The 23,314-nt window shown below is 36.4% G+C and overlaps 1 protein-coding gene across 4 annotated transcripts in view; it reads right to left on the bottom strand.

Moving 5' to 3' along the window:
- The window catches only part of COP1 (COP1 E3 ubiquitin ligase), a 257,894-nt gene that overhangs the window by 98,785 nt on the left and 135,795 nt on the right, over positions 1–23,314 (bottom strand). The gene's annotated exons all lie outside the window — the stretch shown is intronic.

Genomic DNA, 23,314 nt, shown 5'->3' with positions numbered 1-23,314 from the left:
GACAACATTTCAGAATTTGCTATTTTCTATTTCTAAAGTAATTCTGTCTACAAGGATAAAAGATCTACTTTAAATGCCTTCAAATTGTACTAGACCTCATATCCAGATTAAGTAATCAACATATATCAAATTAAAAGTTGTTGAGATTTGTGTAATATAAAACTTTTAATATATACATTTGTATATCTACACAATTGTGCACAGGTGTACTTTTGTTCCAAGACACCTGACATGCTTTTCATTCAGTTCTAATAACCATATTACAGCTTACTAAGAAAGATTTAATGGCGTGAATCATTTGATATACTAAAAGTATGCCAAAAGACAATTATCAACTAATTTTTCATACGTTCTACTTATTTCCCTGCCATTTTGTGGAGGTGGTAGAATTTCACAATATTAAATGTTATTTTTAATAAAATAAATTAGTATATAATTTGAATTACTGAAGCAATTGGGTGATGACAAGGGGATAGAATACATATAACAGAACCATTAAATTATCATTACTTTTTCCCAAATCCATACCTAATCCCCCTCCCCAAATATCTCTCTGAATTATAAAACCCCAATACACATTCCTCATATTACGAAAGAGGTTAAATAAATAAATAATCTCCCTTCCTTTAGCGCTAGAGAATTCACTCCTCTCTTGCTGATCATTTTTATATAAGCTCCAAAACAAGCTATTTGAAAGCAAGTACAAGATCATACTCGCTTTTATAGAACTTGCAGCCTAAATAAACTTGTTGTTATATAACCAGCTGGAAATCTAATTAGTCCAAAGGTAGTAAAAGTTGAAATGAATCATCACATACATTATTCATTTAAGCATATTTTCTAGAGGTTTAGCGGTAAGAATTCTCACTGATCTACAATTAATTACATAATAATACCTAATATTCATTAATCATTCACTGACTACTAAAACATTTTGCATGTATTACCTCATTTAGTGCTCAGAACAACCTGTGATACATGTATTATTATCTACACTTTACAGATGAGAAAATGAGGATTAGAGGTGAGGTAAATTGCCCAGAGTTAGTCAGTTTGTAAGTGGCTGAGGTGGTATTCAAACACAAGGTAGTCTGGTTTCAGTGTTGGTGCTAATAATTACTATGCTTTATTAAAGATCAAAGCTCTTAATGTAAAACTCAAAGTGTAAAGGCTAAAGGTTTAAAGGTTTAAAATCTACGTGTATGAATGTATCTTCAATATCTATGTATGTGTGTTTCTTCTCTCAAAATGCCTAGCTAGTGCTCTGTATCTATTAAGCATTCATTTAATGCATAAAATACAAACACCTAACATACAAAAATATAAACATCCATTTTCTTAATACCCACTCACAGAACAGTTAACGATCAATGATTTATTAAGAAGCTTGCTGAACTGATGATGATAAGTAAGAAAAAGACACATTAAGAATATTTCAGGCTGGGCTCAGTGGCTAATGCCTGCAATCCCATCACTTTCAGAGACCCAAGTGGGAGGATCCCTTGAGTCCAGGAGTTTGAGACCAGCCTGGGCAACACAGTGAGACCCGATCGCTACAAACAAATGAAAAAATTAATGAGGCATGGCGATGGGTTATTGTCTCCAGAGACTTGGGAGGCTGAGGCGGGAGGACTGCTAGAACCCAGGAATTTGAAGCTGCAGTAAGCCATGACTGTGCCACTGCACTCCAGCCTGGGTGACACAGCAAGATCCTGTCTTAAAAAACAACTACAACAACAAGAAGGAATATTTCCCTTAAAGACACACATTGATATGCCCACTTTTCTTTATAGGTTTAAATGCTTCCTTAATTTTATATAATTTTTTAAAGAATTTAAAAAAATTTTTTTTACAGAGATGGGGTCTCACTATGTTGCCTGGGCTGGTCTTGAACTCCTGGGCTCAAGCAATCCTCCCACTTCAGCCTCCCAAGGTGCTGGGATTACAGATTTCAGGCGTGAGACACAGTACCCAGCCAATTTAAAAAAAAATTTTATTCAGTTAAGTGTCACTGACTAGGGCACAATTCAGCAAATGATCCCTCCAGTAAAGTATGATACTATAGCAATGCAGTAGATTTATTTGTACAACCTCAATTGAACTGCTGCCTCAGCTACTACTTGCTGCCATGTGGATTTTAATGCACCATAACTATAATGATGACAACTACTCATCTATCCCAACTCAATTTATATCCATAGTCTCATGTCACTGAAGGAGAAATACTACTTTATCTGGTAAAGGACAGAGTTATTATCACAACTGAAATCCTGTTTTTAACTTAGGAGGTTTTGGTATAGCTGAGACTTCAAGTGAACCAGTTATGTTATCACTAAATACTTTTTCTCCACCTACTCATATACATACCTAATCAACACCATTCCAATGTTGTGCCAGTAAAAGTATGCCATTACTAAACTATTAGTTTTAACATATATAATACGTTTAAACACTAACCTATCAAAATAATAGCTTAAATACATTACAGGGAGAAAACTGATACATAAGTAAAAATGCTGTCAGAAGAATTAAGATGATGACCTAAATATGTCTATTATTTCTTCTGCTGGTACCCTGTTATTCAAGACAGCTCTCTTTTTTCTACGTTATTATTTAGTGACATTAGCTAACTCTTAACTCTCATAGTAAAAAGTTAACTTTTTGTTTTGATTTCATTGCTATTATTTTCTTACATTTTGGTTATGTTTGGTTTTTAATATATTAAGGTATCAAGAACCTGTAGAGTATGTTTTTAAAAATATTTTGGGGGTAACAAGATCCTTTTATACTGTAAAAATAATAGATTTTGTAAAAATAATAGATTTTAATAGAAATATTAATCAAAAAGTATAAATAATAATATTATTTTTAGAAAATTTTGATTAAAAGGGAAAGAAAGACAAACAGGTCCCCCCCAAACCACCTTTTTTAATGGAAGAACTTCCACATCACTAAGACTCAGGATTTAAGTACTTCTAGATACTGAAACATTTGCTCCCTATCTCTGACATATTTAATCATATACATTATCAAACATGAACATAATGAAATTCTAAAAACAGATCATGAACTAACTGAAATGAACACTAATTTTCAGGTGCAGAAAGCTTTCTAGAGCTAATACAAAACAGATGACCTCTTGTATAACAGTATGATATTTCAACTACTTTTATTATGAAATCTGATAACCCAAGCAAAAGTACTTCAAAAGTTAAAACAGTGACTAGTCAGGCTGAGAATAAATAAAAGGTAAACTAATCAACTGAAATGTTGCTTATGCAATTAAATTCAAAAACAAACTTTAAGTCTTACTACTGTTATACAACGTTCATTTCTGCCATCCACTGTCAGCAGTAATAATTAAAATGAGATTTATAAAAATTTACTGCAATGACAAATTCAATTTCACAGAATTTGTTTTTAATTTCAACATACAAGTATACTTTTGAAAAATAGTGTTTCTGGGGACATAAATTGAATTTTTCTTTCACATTTTGAAACATTTCAACTGTTAAAAGAAAGTGATTTATATCAACAGCTGAAATATGTAATTCAGCTGTAGGAAACTAGCTGTATTCTTTGTCAAAAATGTCATTAGTCAAGTGATTAAGCAGCAAGGCAAGAAACCGCACAGGATAGCTGATTAATGCATATCGCCAGTACAATGCGACACGAAGCAATGAAAGCCGTCAATAAGCCCAAGCAGTGAATTTTGTCAGTGTTTCCAATGTCTCTCATATCTTTTTGCAATTATAAGTATTCACAAACATGGTGGATTAGTGTCCGTTGATGCTAGAGCCCAACTTATCAAATTAAAATATAAAGTAAGAGCAGTTGTCAAAGGTCTCATTCTCATTCATTACTATGATAGTGTGCCTCAAGAGCAGGTAACTAAAACTTCAAGGAAACAAAATATAAGTTTAGAAACTGGCCATTTTAACGAAAAGTGATGAGCAGATCTTTAAAAAAATACAAACACAAGTAAAGTAAATTAAGAATTGATGTTACTCAACTTTCTTCCAATCAATACTACTTAAAACTTCCATAACATACACAACATTTGAGATGTGTCAAGCATTGTTTTAACCACTTTACATAAATTATACAAGCTTCAAATCTCCACTGTATAAAGAAACTGAGGTATGTTGATGTTAAGTAATTTGTCCAAGGATACACCAGATAATTCAAATTTAAGCAATTGGTTCCAGAGTCTATGCTCTCAATCATCATGCAAACTTGCAATTTCAATTAGAACAAATGAGCTGGTCTTCAAAGAACATATACACAGGCAAAATAAGAATAGTAACACAGAATAATAATATACATTACACTATATATAGTGATAATAACTCATAATTCAGCCTGTGCAACAAGTTAAACATAAAGGGATTAAAAAAACGAATAAGGTAGCCTCACCGGGTTTATAATTAGAAGAGATTACAGACAATATATGCAAATGTCAAATGATAAGACAAAATATTGATAGAGGAATTCAGAAGGCAATGATTATTGGGGCTCATTCGAAGAAAAGAATGAACCGTGAATATTTTCAGCCATCAAATGTCCAGAGTGCCAATTATCTGCCGGATACTAACATAGCTGCTGAAAAAACCAAGATGTTAAAAAAAACACATTACAGTTATGTGCTATTTAAGGACATCTTATGTTCCCACAAATTATAATGAAGCTGAACAATTCCTAACTTAATGACTTGCAGTGCAACAACACAATTCTCAGGTTTGTGGAGAAGATGGTGTGAACAAACCTACCATGCTGCCAGTTGTACAGAAGTACAGCACATACAATTAATGTACAGTACATATACTTGATAATAAACAACTGTTAATGGTTTGTGTATTTACTATACTATACATTTATCATTATTTTAGTGTGTATCTTCTACTTATTAAAAAAAAAAAAAACTGTAAAGCAGCCGCAGGCAGGTCCTTCAGGAGGTATTCCAGAAGATCTTATCATAGGAGATGACAGCTCCATGTGTGTTACTGGCCCTGAAGACCTTCCAATGAGACAAGATGTGGAAGAGATCACAGTGATTCTGTTGACCCTGACCATATGTACGCCTAGGCTAATACATGTGTTTGTGTCTCAGATTTTAACAAACAAATAAAAAAACTAAATTTTAAATAGAAAAGGGTATGAAGAAAGGATATATTTTTGTATAGTTGTTCAATGTGTGTTTTCAGCTAAGTGCTATTGCAAAGAATCAAAAAGTCAAAAAAAATTTTTAAGTTATAAAATTAAAAAGGTTACAGTAAGCTAAGGTTAATAATTGAAGAAAAAATTTTAAATAAATTTAGCTAACCAAAGTGTGCAATGTTTATAAAGTCTACAGTAATATACAGTAATATCCTAGGTCTTCACATTCATTCACCACTCACTCACTGACTCACCCAGAGTAACTTCCAGTCCATTAATGGTAAGTGCCCTATACAGGTATACCAGTTTCTATCTGGTATATCCTATGTTTAGATACACAAATACCATTGTGTTGTAGCCACCTACAGCATTCAGTACAGTAACACACTATGTAGGTTTGCAGTCTAGGAGCAAGAGGCTATACTATATCACCTACTTGTCTATATCACCTACTTGTCCATGATGTTTGCACAACAAAAATTGCCTATGACACATTTTTCAGAATGTATTTCCATCGTTAGGCAATGCAGGACTGTATTTGAGAAATTCACAGGAGTATGTATTGGGCCTGGGCTACTGAAACAGCCTCCTTATCAAGACTCCTACTCCTGAATTTTCCCTCTTCTAATCGATTTTAAAGACTGAATTAGAATAAATTTCCAAACACACAGCTCTATTCATATAATTCTCCCCATTTACTACTATGTAAAATTCAGACTCCAACTATTACTGAAGATCCTTCAAAATGTGGCTTGTTTTCTTAGAACATATTTCATTAAAAAAATATGTATGTAGGCAATGGTTCAAAAAGTATACAGAAAAAAAGCAAGCCTTCCTCCCACTCTTGCCACATAAGTACCCAATTGCCCTCTCTGTAGGCAACCAATAATTTCAACTTGTGCATCTTACTTGTTTTCCTATGCATAAACACGCATACACGTATTTGGTTTTTTTAATTAAACATGAGATGACATCATACATACTGATTTGCACTTGCTTTTCCCCCCCCATGCAATAGTATTTTGACCATCATTTCATATCAGCACATATGAGAGCTACCTCATTTTGTCCCCAATGGTTGCGCAGATTTACATTGTCTGGATGTATCAAATTATTTAACCAGGAACATTTCACTTCTAGTCTTTCACTGTTAAACAATGCTGGAAAAAAAAAAAAAACCCTTCTGTATGTGTCAATTGACACATAAACAAGAGTACTCTTAAATACACCTAGAATATGAAGTGCTAGGTCAAAAAATATGTGCACTTTTCTATTAAGTAAAAGCTAAATCTCTCTCCACCCAGATAATGCCATTAATAATCGCAATTTCTTCCCTAAATGCTCCCCTTGCTTTCTCATTCTAACTGAAACCCAGCTCTCCCCTGAATATACTGCTTCCTCAAAGTCTTCCCACATTCCATGTTCAAATAGACATGGAAGTAAAGTCGGTGTTCTTACTATACATAGCTTCTTCTTCATTTTTCTCTCTTCTCCCTGTAACGTCCCAGCTCAAAATCTCCTGTAACATATACCACCCAATATGTGTCCTTAATGCTCCTTCTACCAACCCACAAGTTCTTGGAAATTCTAACTTTCAGCTCACTGTCATTTTCTTAAAAATTATTCCTTTCATAATTGTTAATTATTTTAATAACTATATATAGATGATTAATATCCTGGTCAGTTTTCTTGACTTCCCCTTCTCCAAAGATCTTTTATTCTGCCCACTTCCACTTCACACAACCATGACCACACCCTAAACACTTTTTCATTACCAATAACTTCACTCCCTCCTTCACCTTATGACATAACACTTTCTGACAACTACTTCCATTCTTTCCAGTTGATTCCTTGTCTCCAACAATCCTTCAAGGCCATTGTAATCTAAAAATCTATGGAACCTATACCCACTGCTCCTCACTCTGTTATGTATTTACTTTCTTCTTTCCCAACATAAATTTCATGGCCAGTAAATATAACTTCCTCACACAACTTTGCACTCTGTTACCATTTTCATTCTCTTATTTTTTGTACTTTACCTCCCTGGGAAAACTAACCCTAGTTAAATTTCTCTACTCACTCTACATTTGAACTGGCAGACTTGAATATGGTTAGAGAAAAAACATGCAACCATGTTCTCTGGTCTCATTTTAAATTCATGATCACTATCCTTAAGGAGGCACTTAACACTAACTTCACAGGAAACTACCCTCGTCCACTCACTCATAGTAAGAAGTTAAATAATTTTTTTTACTCTTCACAAATTTCCCATACCTTCATAATCACTCTCAGCAAATTATTGGGTTTTTGTTTTTTTTTTTTTTTTTTTTTTTTGAGATGGTGCCTCGCTCTGTCACCCAGGCTGGGGTGCAGTGGGTATGATCTCAGCTCACTGCAACCTCCGCCTCCCGGGTTCAACCGATTCTCCTGCCTCAACCTCCCAAGTAGCTGGGATTACAGGCGTGCGCCACTATGCCCAGCTAATTTTTGTATTTTTAGTAGAGACAGGGTTTCACCATGTTGGCCAGACTGGTCTCAAACTCCTGACCTTAGGTGATCTGTCCGTCTCAGCCTCCCAAAGTGCTGGGATTACAGGCATGACCCACTGCACCCGGCCAAATTATTCTGTTTTTAAGTTTACTGAAAAATATAAAAAGAACAAAGAGATACTTTCCAAAGGCTCCCACTAACCACATCCTCCACTTATCAGCAGTTACACCAGCGTATTTTGATATATTCTGTGGTCTTTCTTGTCATTCCAAACGATGTGCTTCTAGATGCAACCAACATATATACTTGTGCTGTAAGTCCCATCCTTGCTTACCTACTCAAGGATTGTTTCCTAAATTTCCCTCCTCTCTCCTGCATCAATCAATTTTTCCATCTATCCTGGATCTTTTCCATAAGCTTCCCATGTTTTTCTCCCTTTTCAAGTAAAAGCAAAATACCTCTTATATTCCTATTTCTATTTTAGCTACTATCCTATTATTTTCCTAATACCATAACTTTACAAAAAAAGTTTTCCATAATCTCTCCTCTCATTTTCTTTAACTCACTGGAATCAAGCTTTTACCTCCATCTCCGAAAATGCTGTATGAAGGTCAATAATGACCTCTAAGTTGCTAAACAGAACAGTCAACTCCAAATTCTGACCTTCCTTAAGTATCAACAATAGCTGACATAGATGATCACTCTCTCTTCCGCAATACAGTGATTTTTCTCCTACCTTACTGACAACTCCATCACAGTCTACTTTGGTCATTCCTCCTCATCTTCACTTTGATAATAAAGCATCCCAGGCCAGGTGCAGTGGCTCAAGCCTGTAATCCCATCACTTTGGGAGGCCAAGACGGGTGGATCACCTGAGGTCAGCACTTTGAGACCAGCCTGACCAACATGATGAAACCCAGTCTCTACCAAAAATACAAAAAATTAGCTGTGCATGGTGGCAGGCACTTGTAATCCCAGCTACTCGGGAGGCTGAGGCAGGAGAATCGCTTAAACCCAGGAATCGGAGGTTGCAGTAAGCCAAGATCGCACCACTGAACTCCAGCCTGGGCAACAAAAGCGAAACTCCATCTCAAAAAATAAACAAAACAAAACAAAAGCATCTCAGAGCTAAGCTAAGCTCTTGTACCTCACCTCCTTTTTATCTTCCTGGATTTCTTTGGTGATCTCATATAGTCTCACGACTTTCAATCTATGCAGTATACTGATGACTATCAAATGTTTGTCTCCCAAACCAGACCTCTCTCTACACTACTGCCTCATGTCTAGTTGACAGCTCCAATTTTAATCTGATAGGCATCGTTAACCTGTCCAAAATTGAGTTTCTGAATCCCCTGCCAAACATCTAGTAATTTCTTCCAGTTTTACCTGATTAGGTTGACTAACAATTTTCATCTTTTGTTTTTAAAAGCTCATGAATTGATTTAGTAATTGTATTTCCATAATGTAGTATTATTTTGATATTTATTTAATTTCCTTCTATTTTATTTAGGTTTACTTTGTTCTTTCTCTAATTTCTTTGCTTGGATGTTTAATTAAATTGTTTTATATCTTCTTATTTATCAGTACTTTTTCAGTTAATTCCTTTTTGAGTAGGTTAATTCCTTTAGAGTAAGGAGTTTTATTCTGGGCACTTTTAGCTATGTCCCATAAGTTCTGATACATAGAAGTTTCATCACACTGGTTTGATTTCCATTTTGATCCTAGGGTTGCCAAAAAAGCTATTAAATTTCCATGTGGTATATTTTTCCTGTTTTCTAAGTTTGTAATAAATGTTTGATCTTACTATGTTTTGATCAGAAAATGTTAATTTTTATTTTCTATATTTTGAGATTTGGTATATGATCTAGATTCTTTACATTTTCTGATGTTCCATGGACAATTTAAAAGAAGGTATATTCTTTATAGATGTTTGTATATGTGTTCTAGCATTTAGGGCTTCTACAGTTTTATTAACATTTATTTTTTGTACACTTAATCTGTCATGGACTAAGATCTGATTTGATTTAAAGTCTCATACCACTAAATGTGTTTATTTTGTCTTACAGTTAACACAGGGATTTTTTAATACATAAAGATACTTACAGTTAGACTTAAACTTCAGTGCAGACTGAAGTTTGATCATTATAATGGAGTGTGTGTGTAAGACAAAGAGAGATCGATCTAATGCTTTCTAGCCTGAATTAGACCTTACTTTCAACTTTTGCAGTTCAAAGTTTTCAGAACTCGTCTATACAAGCACAGATTTGTGGTTTATGTTATAATCTACTATAAAAATATTTTCTTATTGCCAGGAAGTTTAGCCTATTTAAATTTATCAATCACGTTTACTTTTGTATCTGTCATCTTATTTTGTGATATACATTGTTTCAATCACGTTTTTAATTAAAACGAAGTATTTGACCACCTGATTTCTTTTGTTTTCTGTGTTATTCTCCTAAATGGGAATTGTAGTATTTCTGTCTAGTGACTACAAATACTTTATTAATTACTACAGAAACAAATAAAAGATTCAATACATCTACTAAGTTTCTACTCTGAGCAAAGGATAAAGTTATTTTTGCCCTTACTCTTCCAATCCTACTCATCATATTGATTGTCTCACAATCTACGTTATACCTCCAAAAATATTTATACTTCTCATCCTTATGCAAATGAAAATCCTATAATTAACTGAGGATAGAAATGAAATCCACTTTACATAGAAAAACTACCCCTGCGTTTCCAATATTTGCTGAACATTCCAAACTTACTAATTATAAGTAGGTATAAGAATCTTATTATCCATTATATTGTCTAATGCAGGTATACCCGCTATGTAGCTCTGAAATGATTCTAAACATTTATATAGTTTGCTACATGAGTGATAAGCTTTGCTATGATAAGAACTTAGAGTGTATTCCCTCCCCACTTCAAGAATGTGACCTCTTATCAGATCCCATATATGAACTTGAAACTTCTCCTCCTCCCCTCTGGAATGTGATAACACACCTCCTCAGATCCCATATGTGAATTACTGGCTTCAACTACTAGACTTCAAACATATATAAACCTAAGAGCTTGACAACACTTTGAGAGCTTAGGCTGTGTCAAGTTTCACTCTGTCAGCCACTTCTCAGAAGACTGAATGCTCAGACTGTGACATGGATTGGAGCTTTGAAGCCTTCCTTTGTAACACCAGCACTGCCCTCTAACTTCAAGGGACCTTACAGGTAGTTGCAGATCTCAGCTGTGCTCACACAAAAGCACACTTTAATGTTTAATTAAACTTTATTTTCCACAAAGCCCTGCTTCCATCCTAATTGAGCAACCAGACTTTAATAATTTTGGAGCTCACTCACTATCTGGTTAACGTAATTCATCTATCAAGTGTATTCTGTATGAAACTTGTTCACATTATTCTCTCCCTCTTAAGCATTGTGAACCTGAGAAAAAAATTATCTTTGTATGGCAATAAAACAAGTGAGTCATTAAATTACTCTTTGATCATCTCCTTATTTTAACCATACAGAATAGCTAAGTATTTACAAATTAAAATCATCTTAAATTATTTTCCTTTTATTTCTCCTTTATATTAGAATTAAGACACTATAATTTTTTAAAAATTTGTAGTTAGGGAGTTTGCAAAATCTTTTTTTTTTTTTGAGACGGAGTCTCACTCTGTTGCCCAGGCTGGATTGTGATGGTGTGATCTTGGCTCACTGCAACCTCCGCCTCCTGGGTTCAAGTGATTCTCCTGCCTCAGCCTCCTGAGTAGCTGAGATTACAGGTGCACACCACCACATCTGGCTTATTTTTGTATTTTTAGTAGAGACAGGGTTTCACCATGTTAGTCAGGCTGGTCTCGAACTCCTGACCTCATGATCCACCTGCCTCAGCCTCCCAAAGTGCTAGGATTACAGGCGTGAGCCATTGCGCCCGGCCAATATCTATTAATTTTATGTCAGAACAGTGTCAGTGGTTCCAACAAAACTTTATTTATGAACACTAGAATCTGAATTTTCACATGTCACAAAGTATTATCCTTTGTATTTTTTTCAACCTTTGCAAATGTAAAAAATATTCTTAGTTGTTACAAGCAATGAGTTGAAATTTGGCTCGCAGGTATTAGTTTGCTGACCTTAAACTGTTTTTTTAATAGCAACCTGCTAGATAATTGCTGACCTTATTCTGAATTAATGGACGGACTTGATTTTATTTCATAGGCACTAAATTGAAGCCACACTTTAAAGTCTATGCATATTTTTATTCTATTATTTTTATTAGGTGGCTCATTTTGTTTGAATTCCATAAAACCTCAAGATCTTGCTTTAAAACAACTACTTTAAAAAAATTTACTTTCCTATTCCCTCTGGCTATCATTGAACAGCTAAAACAAATAAATACACTACCTGATAGATTATATTCTGAAAAACTTTTGTGAATATCAAGTGTTTATTTTATGATAAAATGTCTTTCTCCTTAAAGCACTTAAAATTAAAGATGCCCTTTAAAATCAATATACTTAATAACAACTTTTGTTCATTTAGAACATCTAGTAGAAAAAATAACAAGAGCTGAAAAAGAAAATATATTTTTGTCCCCAAAGTTACTATGACATTTTGTCCTCTTTAAAATGTTTTTAGTAAACACTTTGAAATGTGTGTTTAGTAAAAGTACAACAGAGACTCAACAGAGAATCATATGAAGCTAAAGTTTCAATTCTTAACTTTTGAAACTGCAAAATAAAACACATCTAATTTCTCAGTTCTGTGTTCTCTGGTAGTATTTACAAAGCAACCAATAGGATCACAATATTAAATCAGTAATGTCACTGCTGTGATGTCTCATCAGGAAACCTTAAAACTATGATATAAAGAAACCATTTCATCCTACCAAGGACTAAGGTGGAGCAAAAATTTACAGTTTAGAAGAATATTTCATCATGTATATTTAAAAATGTGTTCCCAAAATATCAGTTAACACAGCAGACTTAAAAAATCAGAAACCCATTTTGTGTTTCTTATAAAAATTAGTAAAAAACACTGAAGAAAAATATTTTTAAAAATGTGAGTTTTACTAGATAAATCCCTTCAAACCATTATGGCAAGGAAAAAAAGAAGAGCTCTTGTTCTAAAATGTATATGGAAATGTAAGGGACTTATACTAGCCAGTATAACTTTTGAAAAGAGTAACAAAGATGGAGAACTTATATTACCTAATTTCAAGCCTTATTATAAAACTACAGTAATCATGACAGTATGGTACTGGCCTAAGAGCAGACATATGGATCAATACAACAGAACAGACAGTTAAGCAGACTCACATATATACAGTCAATTCATTTTAAACAAAGATGCTAACAGGAAAAGGTTATCTTTTGATCAGATGATGCTAGGAACAAGTGGGTATCTCTATATTGGGAGGAAAAAACTGAACCTCGGCCAGGCATGGTGGCTCACGCCTGTAATCCCAGCACTTGGGAGGCTGAGGCGGCAGATCACCTGAGGTCAGGAGTTCGAGATCAGCCTGACCAACATGGAAACATCCTATCTCTACTAAAAATACAAAATTCACTAGGCGTGGTGGCATGCGCCTGTAATCCCAACTACTCAGGTGGCTGAGGCAGGAGAATCACTTGAACCTGGGAGGCAGAGCTTGCAGTCAGCCGTGATCACGCCATTGCACTCCAGCCTGGGCAGCAAGAGTGAAACTCCGTCTCAAAAAAAAAAAAGGAAAAGAAAAAGAAAAAATGAAACTAAACCATTACCTCACAATCTAAATAAAAAATAACTTGAAATAGACTATAAGCCTGTAAGTAAAAGCTAAAAGTTATTACAATAATAGAAGAAAATATAGAAGAAAAATCTTCAGGGCAGAAACATTTCTACAGGATAGAAAAATTTTAAAAATGGATTCATCAAAATTAAGTATCACTCATGTTCCTTGAAAGACACTATTAAGAAAATACAAAGATGAGCCACAGGCAAGGAAGAAAATTCTGATAACACATATATCTGACAAAGAACTCATATCCATAATATAAAAGGAATTCTTATCACTAAACAAGAGAAAGACCTGATTATTGTTTTTGGAGACGGCATCTCACTCTGTCGCCCAGGCTGGAGTGCAGTGCTGCAATCTGGGCTCACTGCAACCTCTGTCTTTCTGGGTTCACGTCATTCTCCTGCCTCAGCCTCCCGAGTAGCTACAGGCACCTGCCACCACGCCTGGATAATTTTTTTTGTATTTTTAGTAGAGACGGGGTTTCACCATGTTAGCCAAGATGGTCTCAATCTCCTGACCTTGTGATCTGCCCGCCTCAGTCTCCCAATGTGCTGGGATTACAGGCGTGAGCCACCGCGCCCGGCCAAGAAAGACCTGAATTTTTAAATACTGGCCAAAAGATTTGAATAGACAATTCACAAAAGATATACAAAAGGTTAATAAGTGCATTAAACACCACTAGTGATAAGGGAACAGCATAGAAAAACAATGAGAAAATGCCATTACATACCCACTAATAAAATGCCTGATATTTAAAAAGAATAACAATGCTAAGAGTTGCTGAGGATTTAGAACTGGAATTTTTTAAACTGCTGATTAAAGTGGTAAAATAATCCAACCACTTTAAAAATCATTTTGGCAGCTTCTTAAAATGTTAAACACACCCTAACCATACAGCACAGCAATTTCACTTCCAGGTATTCACCCAAAGAAATAAATATAAACATTAATATCCAAAATGACTTGCATATGAATACTCATTACTTTATTCATAATAGTAACTAAAAACCCAAACAAGTTTATTCAAATAAATAAATTGTACAATTATTCAAATGAATAAACTGTAGAATATTTAGGCAAAATACTACTCAATAAGTAAATAAATTACTAAAATGGGCATCAACATGAATGAATCTCAAAAACAAGCTGGGCGAAATGAGCTAGACACAAAAGAACATATACTGTATGGTTCCGTTTATAAGTAATTTTTAAATGGCTGAATTATTTTATAGTGACAGAAAGCAGATAAATAGTTGCCTGTGGCAGGAGTTTGAAGGAGGGGTGGAATTAACTGCAAGTGTTGGAAGAGAAAATTTTTGAAAATGTTTTATATTTTGACTGTCAATAACACAACTATCAAAATTCAAACTTTATGCTTTATTGTACATTATACTTCAGTAAAGGTGATTTTAAAAACTATCCAACTTGTGATTTTATATTTCTTAAATTATGTAAATCATCCTGCAAATTAATCTCTCTCAAGCACAGATCAAAGCATCAAGTTTTATAACTCCAGAAGTTATCCACAACATCACCTATTGATGTGGATGGGGAGAAGGGAAGAAGAGGAGAGAATGTGAACACAACTAAACATCATCAGTGGTAGAAAAACAGCCCTGTTTCAATGTTAGTATGATATAGCTATAGTTAACCATAGATGGTTAGTTTTTGTCTTATTTCAGGGCATTTTTGGGGGGCTTTGTTTGATAAATAATTGTAAAGATACACAAATAGGAAACTTTCTGCTGTACATACCAGAACTTGTTATTATGTAAATAAAACCTGTAGCTCTCACTAAATCAATGATGGAGTGTCTACTATATGACAGGCCAAGTGATAGGTTATTACTGTTAAGTAAGTAATGATAAAACATAAAATAGCCACTCATCACAAATAGATAAGAAAATCTGACAAAAGCCACTTTCTTTCACAGACACACTTTGATGTCTGAAAATATGACAGAAGTTTAATCAAGTATAGCAGTACATCCTTAGAGCCTAAACAAATATTTTTCAACCAATTAAAAGTATAAAAACCATCTGTACCCGACGGATCTTTCAAAACTAGGTAATGGGTCAAATTTGGCCCATGGTCCAGAGTTTGCTGATTTTAGAAAAGCTCTTACTTTTCTCAATCAAAATGAGCTTCCTTGCATATAAACAAACCCAATGTAAAGTTTGAAAACTTACAATTCCAAAAAACTGAAAAATTACCAAAAAATTTGTCATATTTCATTTACATAAATAAGGATATATATTTTTAATACTGTTTTTAAAGGCTAATGGAGACACTAGCATTTCCAGAACATATCTATATACTGCTCTAAGACAATATATGCTTAAAAAATATTAGTTCAGTAAATTCTGGAACCAACTTTTGAACCCTCGAGTATAATTTGTCAAATGTAATATATTCTTTACTACCTTCATATGAATATACTGAACATAGTAATGTGAATAGCCCTATCAACATTAGTTACCACACTCTAATACACCTCAATGATCTCAGGGTGTATTAAAATATCTAAAACCATTTGAACTCATATGAAATTAACATAAGCAGCTTTACTTTTTGAGCTCCTATCTGCAGTGTTACGGTTTCTTTCCCTGTTTTCTTTATTTTCTTTTTTTTGAGATGGTGTCTTGCTCTGTCACCCAGGCTGGGGTTCAGTGGTGTGATCATGGCTCACTGCAGCCTCGACCTCCCAGGCTCAATCGATCCCCCTGCCTCAGCCTCCTGGGCCCAGCCAATTTTTGCATTTTTTGTAGAGATGGAGTTTCACCATGTTGCCTAGACTGGTCTCGAGCTCCTAGGCTCAAGCAATCTGCCTGCCTCAGCCTCCTAAAGTGTTAGGATTATAAGCGTGAGCCACCATGCCTGGCCTCTTTCCCTTTTTCAAGCTTGTAGTAGCTACCACTTCTTGCTGCTGCCATTTAACCTCCCTATTGCAATTACTCTCCCCTTTATAATTTAGAGAGACACAAACCATATAACTAAGATTATAGAAGTTGTACGTAAGTCAATAGCCCTGAAATAACCCAATAAACTAATATGAGTTTTAGTCATTAATTTAATGGCATTCATTTTATTCCAGTGCCTTTTATTTTATGTAAGCCTTACTTACTATGTTTCAGTCAGATGAGACTGCCAGAGGTTAAAATCTGTTTAGGTGAAGTGTTAGTATGTTATGGAATTCTTTACTGTGAAGAGGAATTAACTCAGATAAAGGGGAAAAAAACTGAAATAGTATATGCAGACAAATGATCTTACAGTAATGTCCTATGTTACTAAGAAGTTTTAAATGTCTAAAAATGTCTGATGGAAGCAATATATGGGGAAATTATCATACCTAGGACAAATGGTGAATTGAAGCTCTCTTTGTCAAATATTTATGTTATAAAACACTTGTCACCAGATTAAGTTTTACATATAATGACATCAGTTATTTGTAAGTTGCAGTTGTAAGGGATCAAAACATGCCACCCCAAAATATGCCACTCTGCCATAAAAATTCTTTTGAGCTGAGGACAATGGAAAAAGAGTAAACAGAGGATGAGCTTTCTGCCCTCCCCTATTTGCCTGAAAGCAGAACATAAACTCCTCTTGGGAAAGTGTTACCCTCAACCCACTTCCTGTACCAGGAAGAGGATAATGATTGCTTTTTTTTTTTTTTCAGACAGAGTCTTGCTCTGTCGCCTAGGTTGGAGTGCAGTGGTGCAATCTTGGCTCACTGCAACCTCCGCTCCCTGGGTTCAAGCAATTCTCCTGCCTCAGCCTCCCGAGCAGCTGGGATTACAGGTGCCCACCACCATGCCTGGCTAATTTTTGTATTTTTAGTAGAGATGAGGTTTCATCATGCTGGCCAGGCCAGTCTCAAACTCCTGACCTCGTGATCCACCTGCCTCGGCCTCCCAAAGTGCTGGGATTACAGGCATGAGCCACCGCAACTGGCCCAGGGATAATGATTTTATCACAAGATGAGATGGCACCAAAAAAGAATCTACACAAGTCTTTCAAAACTAAGAAGCCCTTATCTACCATTAGTTTCCACATACATGTGTTGACCCTAGAAGCTCAAAGTCCCTTTCCTTTCTCTTGTTACTTCTCTTTATTGCCCTTTGTTCAAATGATATAAAAGCCTCCAAGCCTAGCCATTTCTTTGGGGTTCTCCCTTCTTTTATGAACCTCCCCCACCTCTTCAGCCCCCATGCCCCATGTCATGTAAAACTTTCAACATCAAATAAGTGTTTGTGCCTTTTCTCCTGTCAACTTGTTGTCAACTCATTCCACAAGCCCAGCTACTGAACCTGAGAGGGTACAGAAAAGCTTTTCCTCCCCTACATAGTAAAGTGAACTCCTACTAAACTCCTTCCAGTGATAAAATGGGCAAAGACTTTGCTATTTTATCCTAATTGTCAAAAGCGTAAAAAAGAATAAATGAGGATATCAAATTTTTTAAAGTTCAAAACTTCCCTCTCAATCCTACAAAATGTTTGTGTTATTTACTGGCAGCCCAGTGGCTGCTGACTTTTATGTCAAGGTGAGATGGTTCTCCAGCAGAGTAAGAGTATGTTTCCTTTTAAGGACCAGCTCTGCAGGTCAATCACCAAGATGAAATATCAATATTTTAAACATTAATAAATTCAATCTCAAATTTCACTATGAAATTCCTTCACCAAAAAATGGTAACTACAACAGCTTTTTTGAGAAAAACAAAGACATTTTCTTTGTTCTGGTCTCTAAACTAGAGTTTCTCTATTGATGTTCAGCAATAAGACTAGTTAGTTACATGTGATTGATCCCCTCTGCCCTTGGAACAGTTGGTTACCACCTGTTTGCCAGACCTAGCCCCTATCCAACTTTCCCAGGGACAGATGGAATAAGTATCCTGGTACACATGCAACACATTCATATAACAACTTATTGGGCAAGAAGCTCTAGAAACTAAATGGTTTTTAACTCTATTTTTGGTGATTCACAAAGTATAAATATAAAAATTATAAAAAGTATATTATAATGGTAGATATATGCCATATATTAGTCCAAACCCATAGAATATACAATACTAAGAGTGACCCCTCATGTAAACTATAGACTTTGGGTGATAATAATGTGTCAATGTAGGTACAAATTGTAACAAATTGATATGGGAGAGGGGCAGGGAAGTGCTGGGGGGGAGAAGGTCTGGGTCCCTGGTGAGGACTCCAACCCCAGGCCAGTGCCCACGGACTGAGGTGAGGACAAGCATTTCTGTTTTTGTGCTCAAATGTTCCATTTTCCAAGACCACTCTGGCCCACCACGCCCCCATCCTGCATGTATAAAAACTCCGACACCCTAGTGGGCAGAGACACAGCGGCTGGACGTGAAGAGGAACACATCGGTACAAGAGCACGCCGACAGGCACCAGCAGACACCAGCAGGCCATCAACAAGCAGGAGGATGCAGAATTTGGCCAGGACGGTTGGAAGACAGCCTGGCCACTGGGCGGCCCGACTCCAGGGGAAAACCACCTTCCCACTCTATCCTCCTTCTGGCCTCTCCATCAACCTCCCTAACAGCTACCACCACTCAACAAAAAAGCTTGCACTCATTCTCCAAGCCCACGTGAAATCCAATTTTTCTGGTACACCAAGACAAGAACCCCAGGATACAGAAAGCCCTCTGTCCTTGTGATAAGGCAGAGGGTCTGAGTTAACACAAGCCACCTACAGATGGCAAAACTAAAACAGCATTCTATAACACATGCCCAATGGGGCTTCAGGAGTTGTAAACGTTTACCCCCAGACACTGCTGTGGGGTCGGAGCCCACGCTCCCACGATCTGCCTGTCTGCCTCCTCCCCGTAGGGTCACAACTCCTCTGAGCAGCAGGGCACCAAAGAAACAAGCCACACCCCCATCGCATACCCTGCAAGGGGGACAAGGGAACTTTTCCCATTTCAAAATGTACCACTCTGGTGGGGAATATTGGTAATGGGTGATGCTATGCATGTGTGGGAACAGGAGGCATATGGGGAATCTCTGTACTGTGAACCTAAAACTGCTCCATAAAATAAAGTCTATCAAAAAGTAATTATGATCTTTTCCTAAAGAATTAAAAATATAAATATTTCTTATTAGAAATGTCTTCCTTCCTTCCCCTTCCTTCTTCCTTTCCTCCCTGCCTACTTTCTTCCCTCCCTCCTTTCTTTTTAAAGCTCTTAACCTAAGACAATGGTTCTCAAAGTGTGGTTGCAGACCAGCAGCATGATTATAAACCTGGAAATTGCTAGAAATGCAAATTCTCACACATAGCACAAACTACAGGATTAGAAACTCTGAGAGTGGAGCCCATCAATCTGTGTTTTAACAAGATCTCCAGATGATTATGAGGCACTGTCCTAAAAACAGGTTAGTAAGTCTGAAAGGGTAAGAACGCCTAACGTTTACGTAGTATTTACAACATGCCACATAAAACACAGAAAAATTTCAAAGAAGGTCTCATTTCATCTTATTTAAATGTGATTAATTGAGCCTATTTCCAGTTAAGCTAGATAACTAAGAGATAAAAGCACATTTTTTTCCAAACCACATGAAACCCTGAATCAATGAACTTTATTCATTCAAACCGATCCTTCTAACTCCTGTTTTAAATTACTAGTTGCACTCTAAAGATTTACAAAGGCTTTCTCCTCTAGAAGTAGTCTATATAATTGAATATATGTGAATAATTATATTCTCTTATTTTTCTTCCACGTTTTATCCAGAGGAAATGCAAAATGCCTTCCCCTTAAACTTGCTAAGTACAACAACAGCCCAGCCTTTAACAATTACTACCTCCACCACAAACTTCTGCAAGAAATTACAAAACTGTAATCCCCATACTTTGGGAGGCCAAGGCAGGTGGATCAATGGGGGCTGGAAGTTTGAGACTGGCCTGGACAACATGGTGAGATCCTGTCTCCACAAAAAATACAAAAATTAGCCAGGCATTGTGGCACGTGCTTGTAGTCCTAGCCACAGGGGCTGAGATGGGAGGATCACTTGAGCCTAGGAGGTCAAGGCTGTAGTAAATCAGGATTGCACCACTGCACTCCAGCCTGAGCGACAGGGTGAGACCTCATCTCAAGAAAAAAAAAAAAAAGAAAAGAAGAAAAGACATTATATGTAATACAGTAATACATGGTTTTGGACATAATGAAGCAATAAAAGTAAGTATGTTAGTGCAGCATCCTATCTTTAAAATCAAGCACAGAAAGAATAATCTTAGGAATTCATTAAAGAAAACTTTAAAGCAGCATTTCAAATGTCTCCAGGAAACTAAAAGTCATCACCTCAAGAGAACTCTCTCTTTAGTCTACTCCCACAGTATTTTATTGACTTGCCACAAGCATTTACTATTTATTTTCTTGAATATACTTTTTCAAGAAAATACTATTATTTTACTTGAATTTATTTATTCTCTAATTGAGTATTCCTCAGGTATATCAGGTAGACAGGAATACCCACTAGATATCAAGTAAACTATCCAGTGCTAGAAGTACAGAGATGAAGAAGTATTCTTGCCAAAGATGTGAACACTTCTCCCTGACCACCATCCCCAGAGGGTTCTCCCTCACTTGCTTACTGCATAAGCTCTTTAAGGACCCTCTGACACCCTGCCACCAAATCTAAAAAAGTACCTGCCTCTGCATCCACTCTCTTCTTGTTTCCTTATATTACCCAGAAGGCAGCGGCCTCCCTTCTAATTAAGGCAAAAAGTCTTACTTTGCTTCAAATCCAATCCCATCTGTAAGATCTCATGATCTAATCCAACAGATTATCTCCTTTCCCCTTTGGATTGCACGGCGATACACTCTCTCATCCTCCTTTCCAATTTTCTCAGTGTGCTTTACTAGTTCCTCCGTAGCTACCAAGTCTTCAAATGTTAGTCAGTGTTCTATATATCTACAATTATGGTGTCAATTACTAACTGCAAAAGTTTCCAAATTCACAGCCCTCACCTCATCTCTGTATAACCAGAGAATTTATGTCAAATGTTAGATATCCCCCATGAACCCTGTTGCTATTTGAACAAGCTCCTCCTCCAGTATCCCTACCTCTGTAAATGATACCCGTATTTTCCCTGCCCAGCTGCTCCAGCCAAAACCTTAGAAGTTATTTCTCTCTGCTTCAAGGTCAACATCAAATCAATTACGAAGTTCTGGCTACCCTAGTTCTTATATACTCTTAAATACTTCTTCTGCCTTGCCCCACAGACCTCCCAGAACCTACATATTGGATCTCCCTATTGCCACTTGTGCTTTTTTTTTTTTTTTAACTTTTTTTAAATTAAAAACTGCCAGTCAGGCACGGTAGCTCACACCTGTAATCCCAGCACTTTGGGAGGCCGAAGTGGGTGGATCACCTGAGGTCAGGAGTTCGAGACCAGCCTGGCCAACACGGCGAAACCCCGTCTCTACTAAAAATACAAAAATTAGCCGGCTGTGGTGGCACTTGCCTGTAATCCCAGCCACTCGGGAGGCTGAGGCAGGAGAATCACTTGAACTCAGAAGGCAGAGGTTGCAGTGAGCCAAGACCGCACCATTGCACTCCAGCCTGGGCAACAGAGCAAGACTCCATCTCAAAAAAAAAATAAAACAAAACAAAAAAACCTCTGTCATCCAGACTGGAGTGTAGTAGTGCCATCATAGCTCACTGTAACCTTGAGCTCCTGGGCTCAAGAGATCCTTCCACCTCACCCTCCTCATTAGGACTACAGGTGCACACCACAGGCCTGGCTGATTTTTGATTTTTTAATTTTTGTAGAAATGAGGTCTCACTATGCTTCCCAGGCTGGTTTTGAACTCTTGGCCTCAAGCAATCCTCCTGTCTCTGCCTCTCAAAGCAATGGTATTATGGGCATGAGCTCCCATGCGCAACCACTTCTGCTTCTGTCCAATTCTTCTCCATACTGTACACTGTAAATACTTTCAAAGCACTTAAAACACTTTATTCTATATATTGACTAATAGAGTTTGGATATTTGTACCTGCTCAAATCTCATACTGAACTTGTAATCCATAATGCTGGAGGTAGGGCCTAATGGGAGGTGTCTGGATTATGGGGATGAATCCCTCATGGCTTGGTGCTATCTTCATGATAGTGAATTCTGGTCATTTTAAAAATGTGTGGTACCTCCCCCCTCACTCTCTCTCACTTGCTCCTCCTTTAGCTATGTGACTTGCCTGCACCCACTTCACCTTCCACCATGATGATGAGGCCTCCCTAGAAGCTGAGCAGATGCCAGCACCATGTTTCCTATAAAGCCTACAGAACCGTAAACCAATTAAACCTCTTCTCTTTATAAATTACCCAGTCTCGGGTATTTCTTTATAGCAAGGCAAGAACAGCCTAGTATACTCGCTTAACCGTTTGTGTCCTCACTACCATGTACATCACTCTTACACTCTCAGCACTTAACCTGTTTAACATGAATAGGTACGATTTTGAAAAAAATTAAGCATAAAAATATTCTAGACAAATATATGTGAATATACAACTGATCTTAGGATCACAGAAAGATTTTCTAAATAAAAACGGCTAGAATTTGGTTTTAAAAAGTCTTAAGAATGTATGGCAACTGCTTCCTGAGGAAAGTTATTATACCTCAGCACACTGCTGACTACAAAGATCTTCCTTATATTAACCTTAAAATGTGGTTTCTAGACGTAAGTTCTACTTTTATTTCTTGGATACCAAACACTGGTTTGTGACAATCCTTCACAAGTCTACGAAAATTTTAAATGCTAACCTAATTAATGCTTGTTTTGTGGATATGTGTAAAATTATTTCAGCTTATGGCGTCACCCTGTACTACTGACAAGCCTCTGACAAAAGCAAGGGAAAATAAACAGGAAAACCAA

Source organism: Hylobates moloch, unplaced genomic scaffold (genome assembly GCF_009828535.3).
Source record: "Hylobates moloch isolate HMO894 unplaced genomic scaffold, HMol_V3 SCAFFOLD_8, whole genome shotgun sequence".
NCBI classification, from domain to species: Eukaryota; Metazoa; Chordata; class Mammalia; order Primates; family Hylobatidae; genus Hylobates; species Hylobates moloch.
The sequence above is the reverse complement of the archived record's forward strand: the minus strand, read 5'-3'. Positions and strand labels throughout refer to the sequence as shown.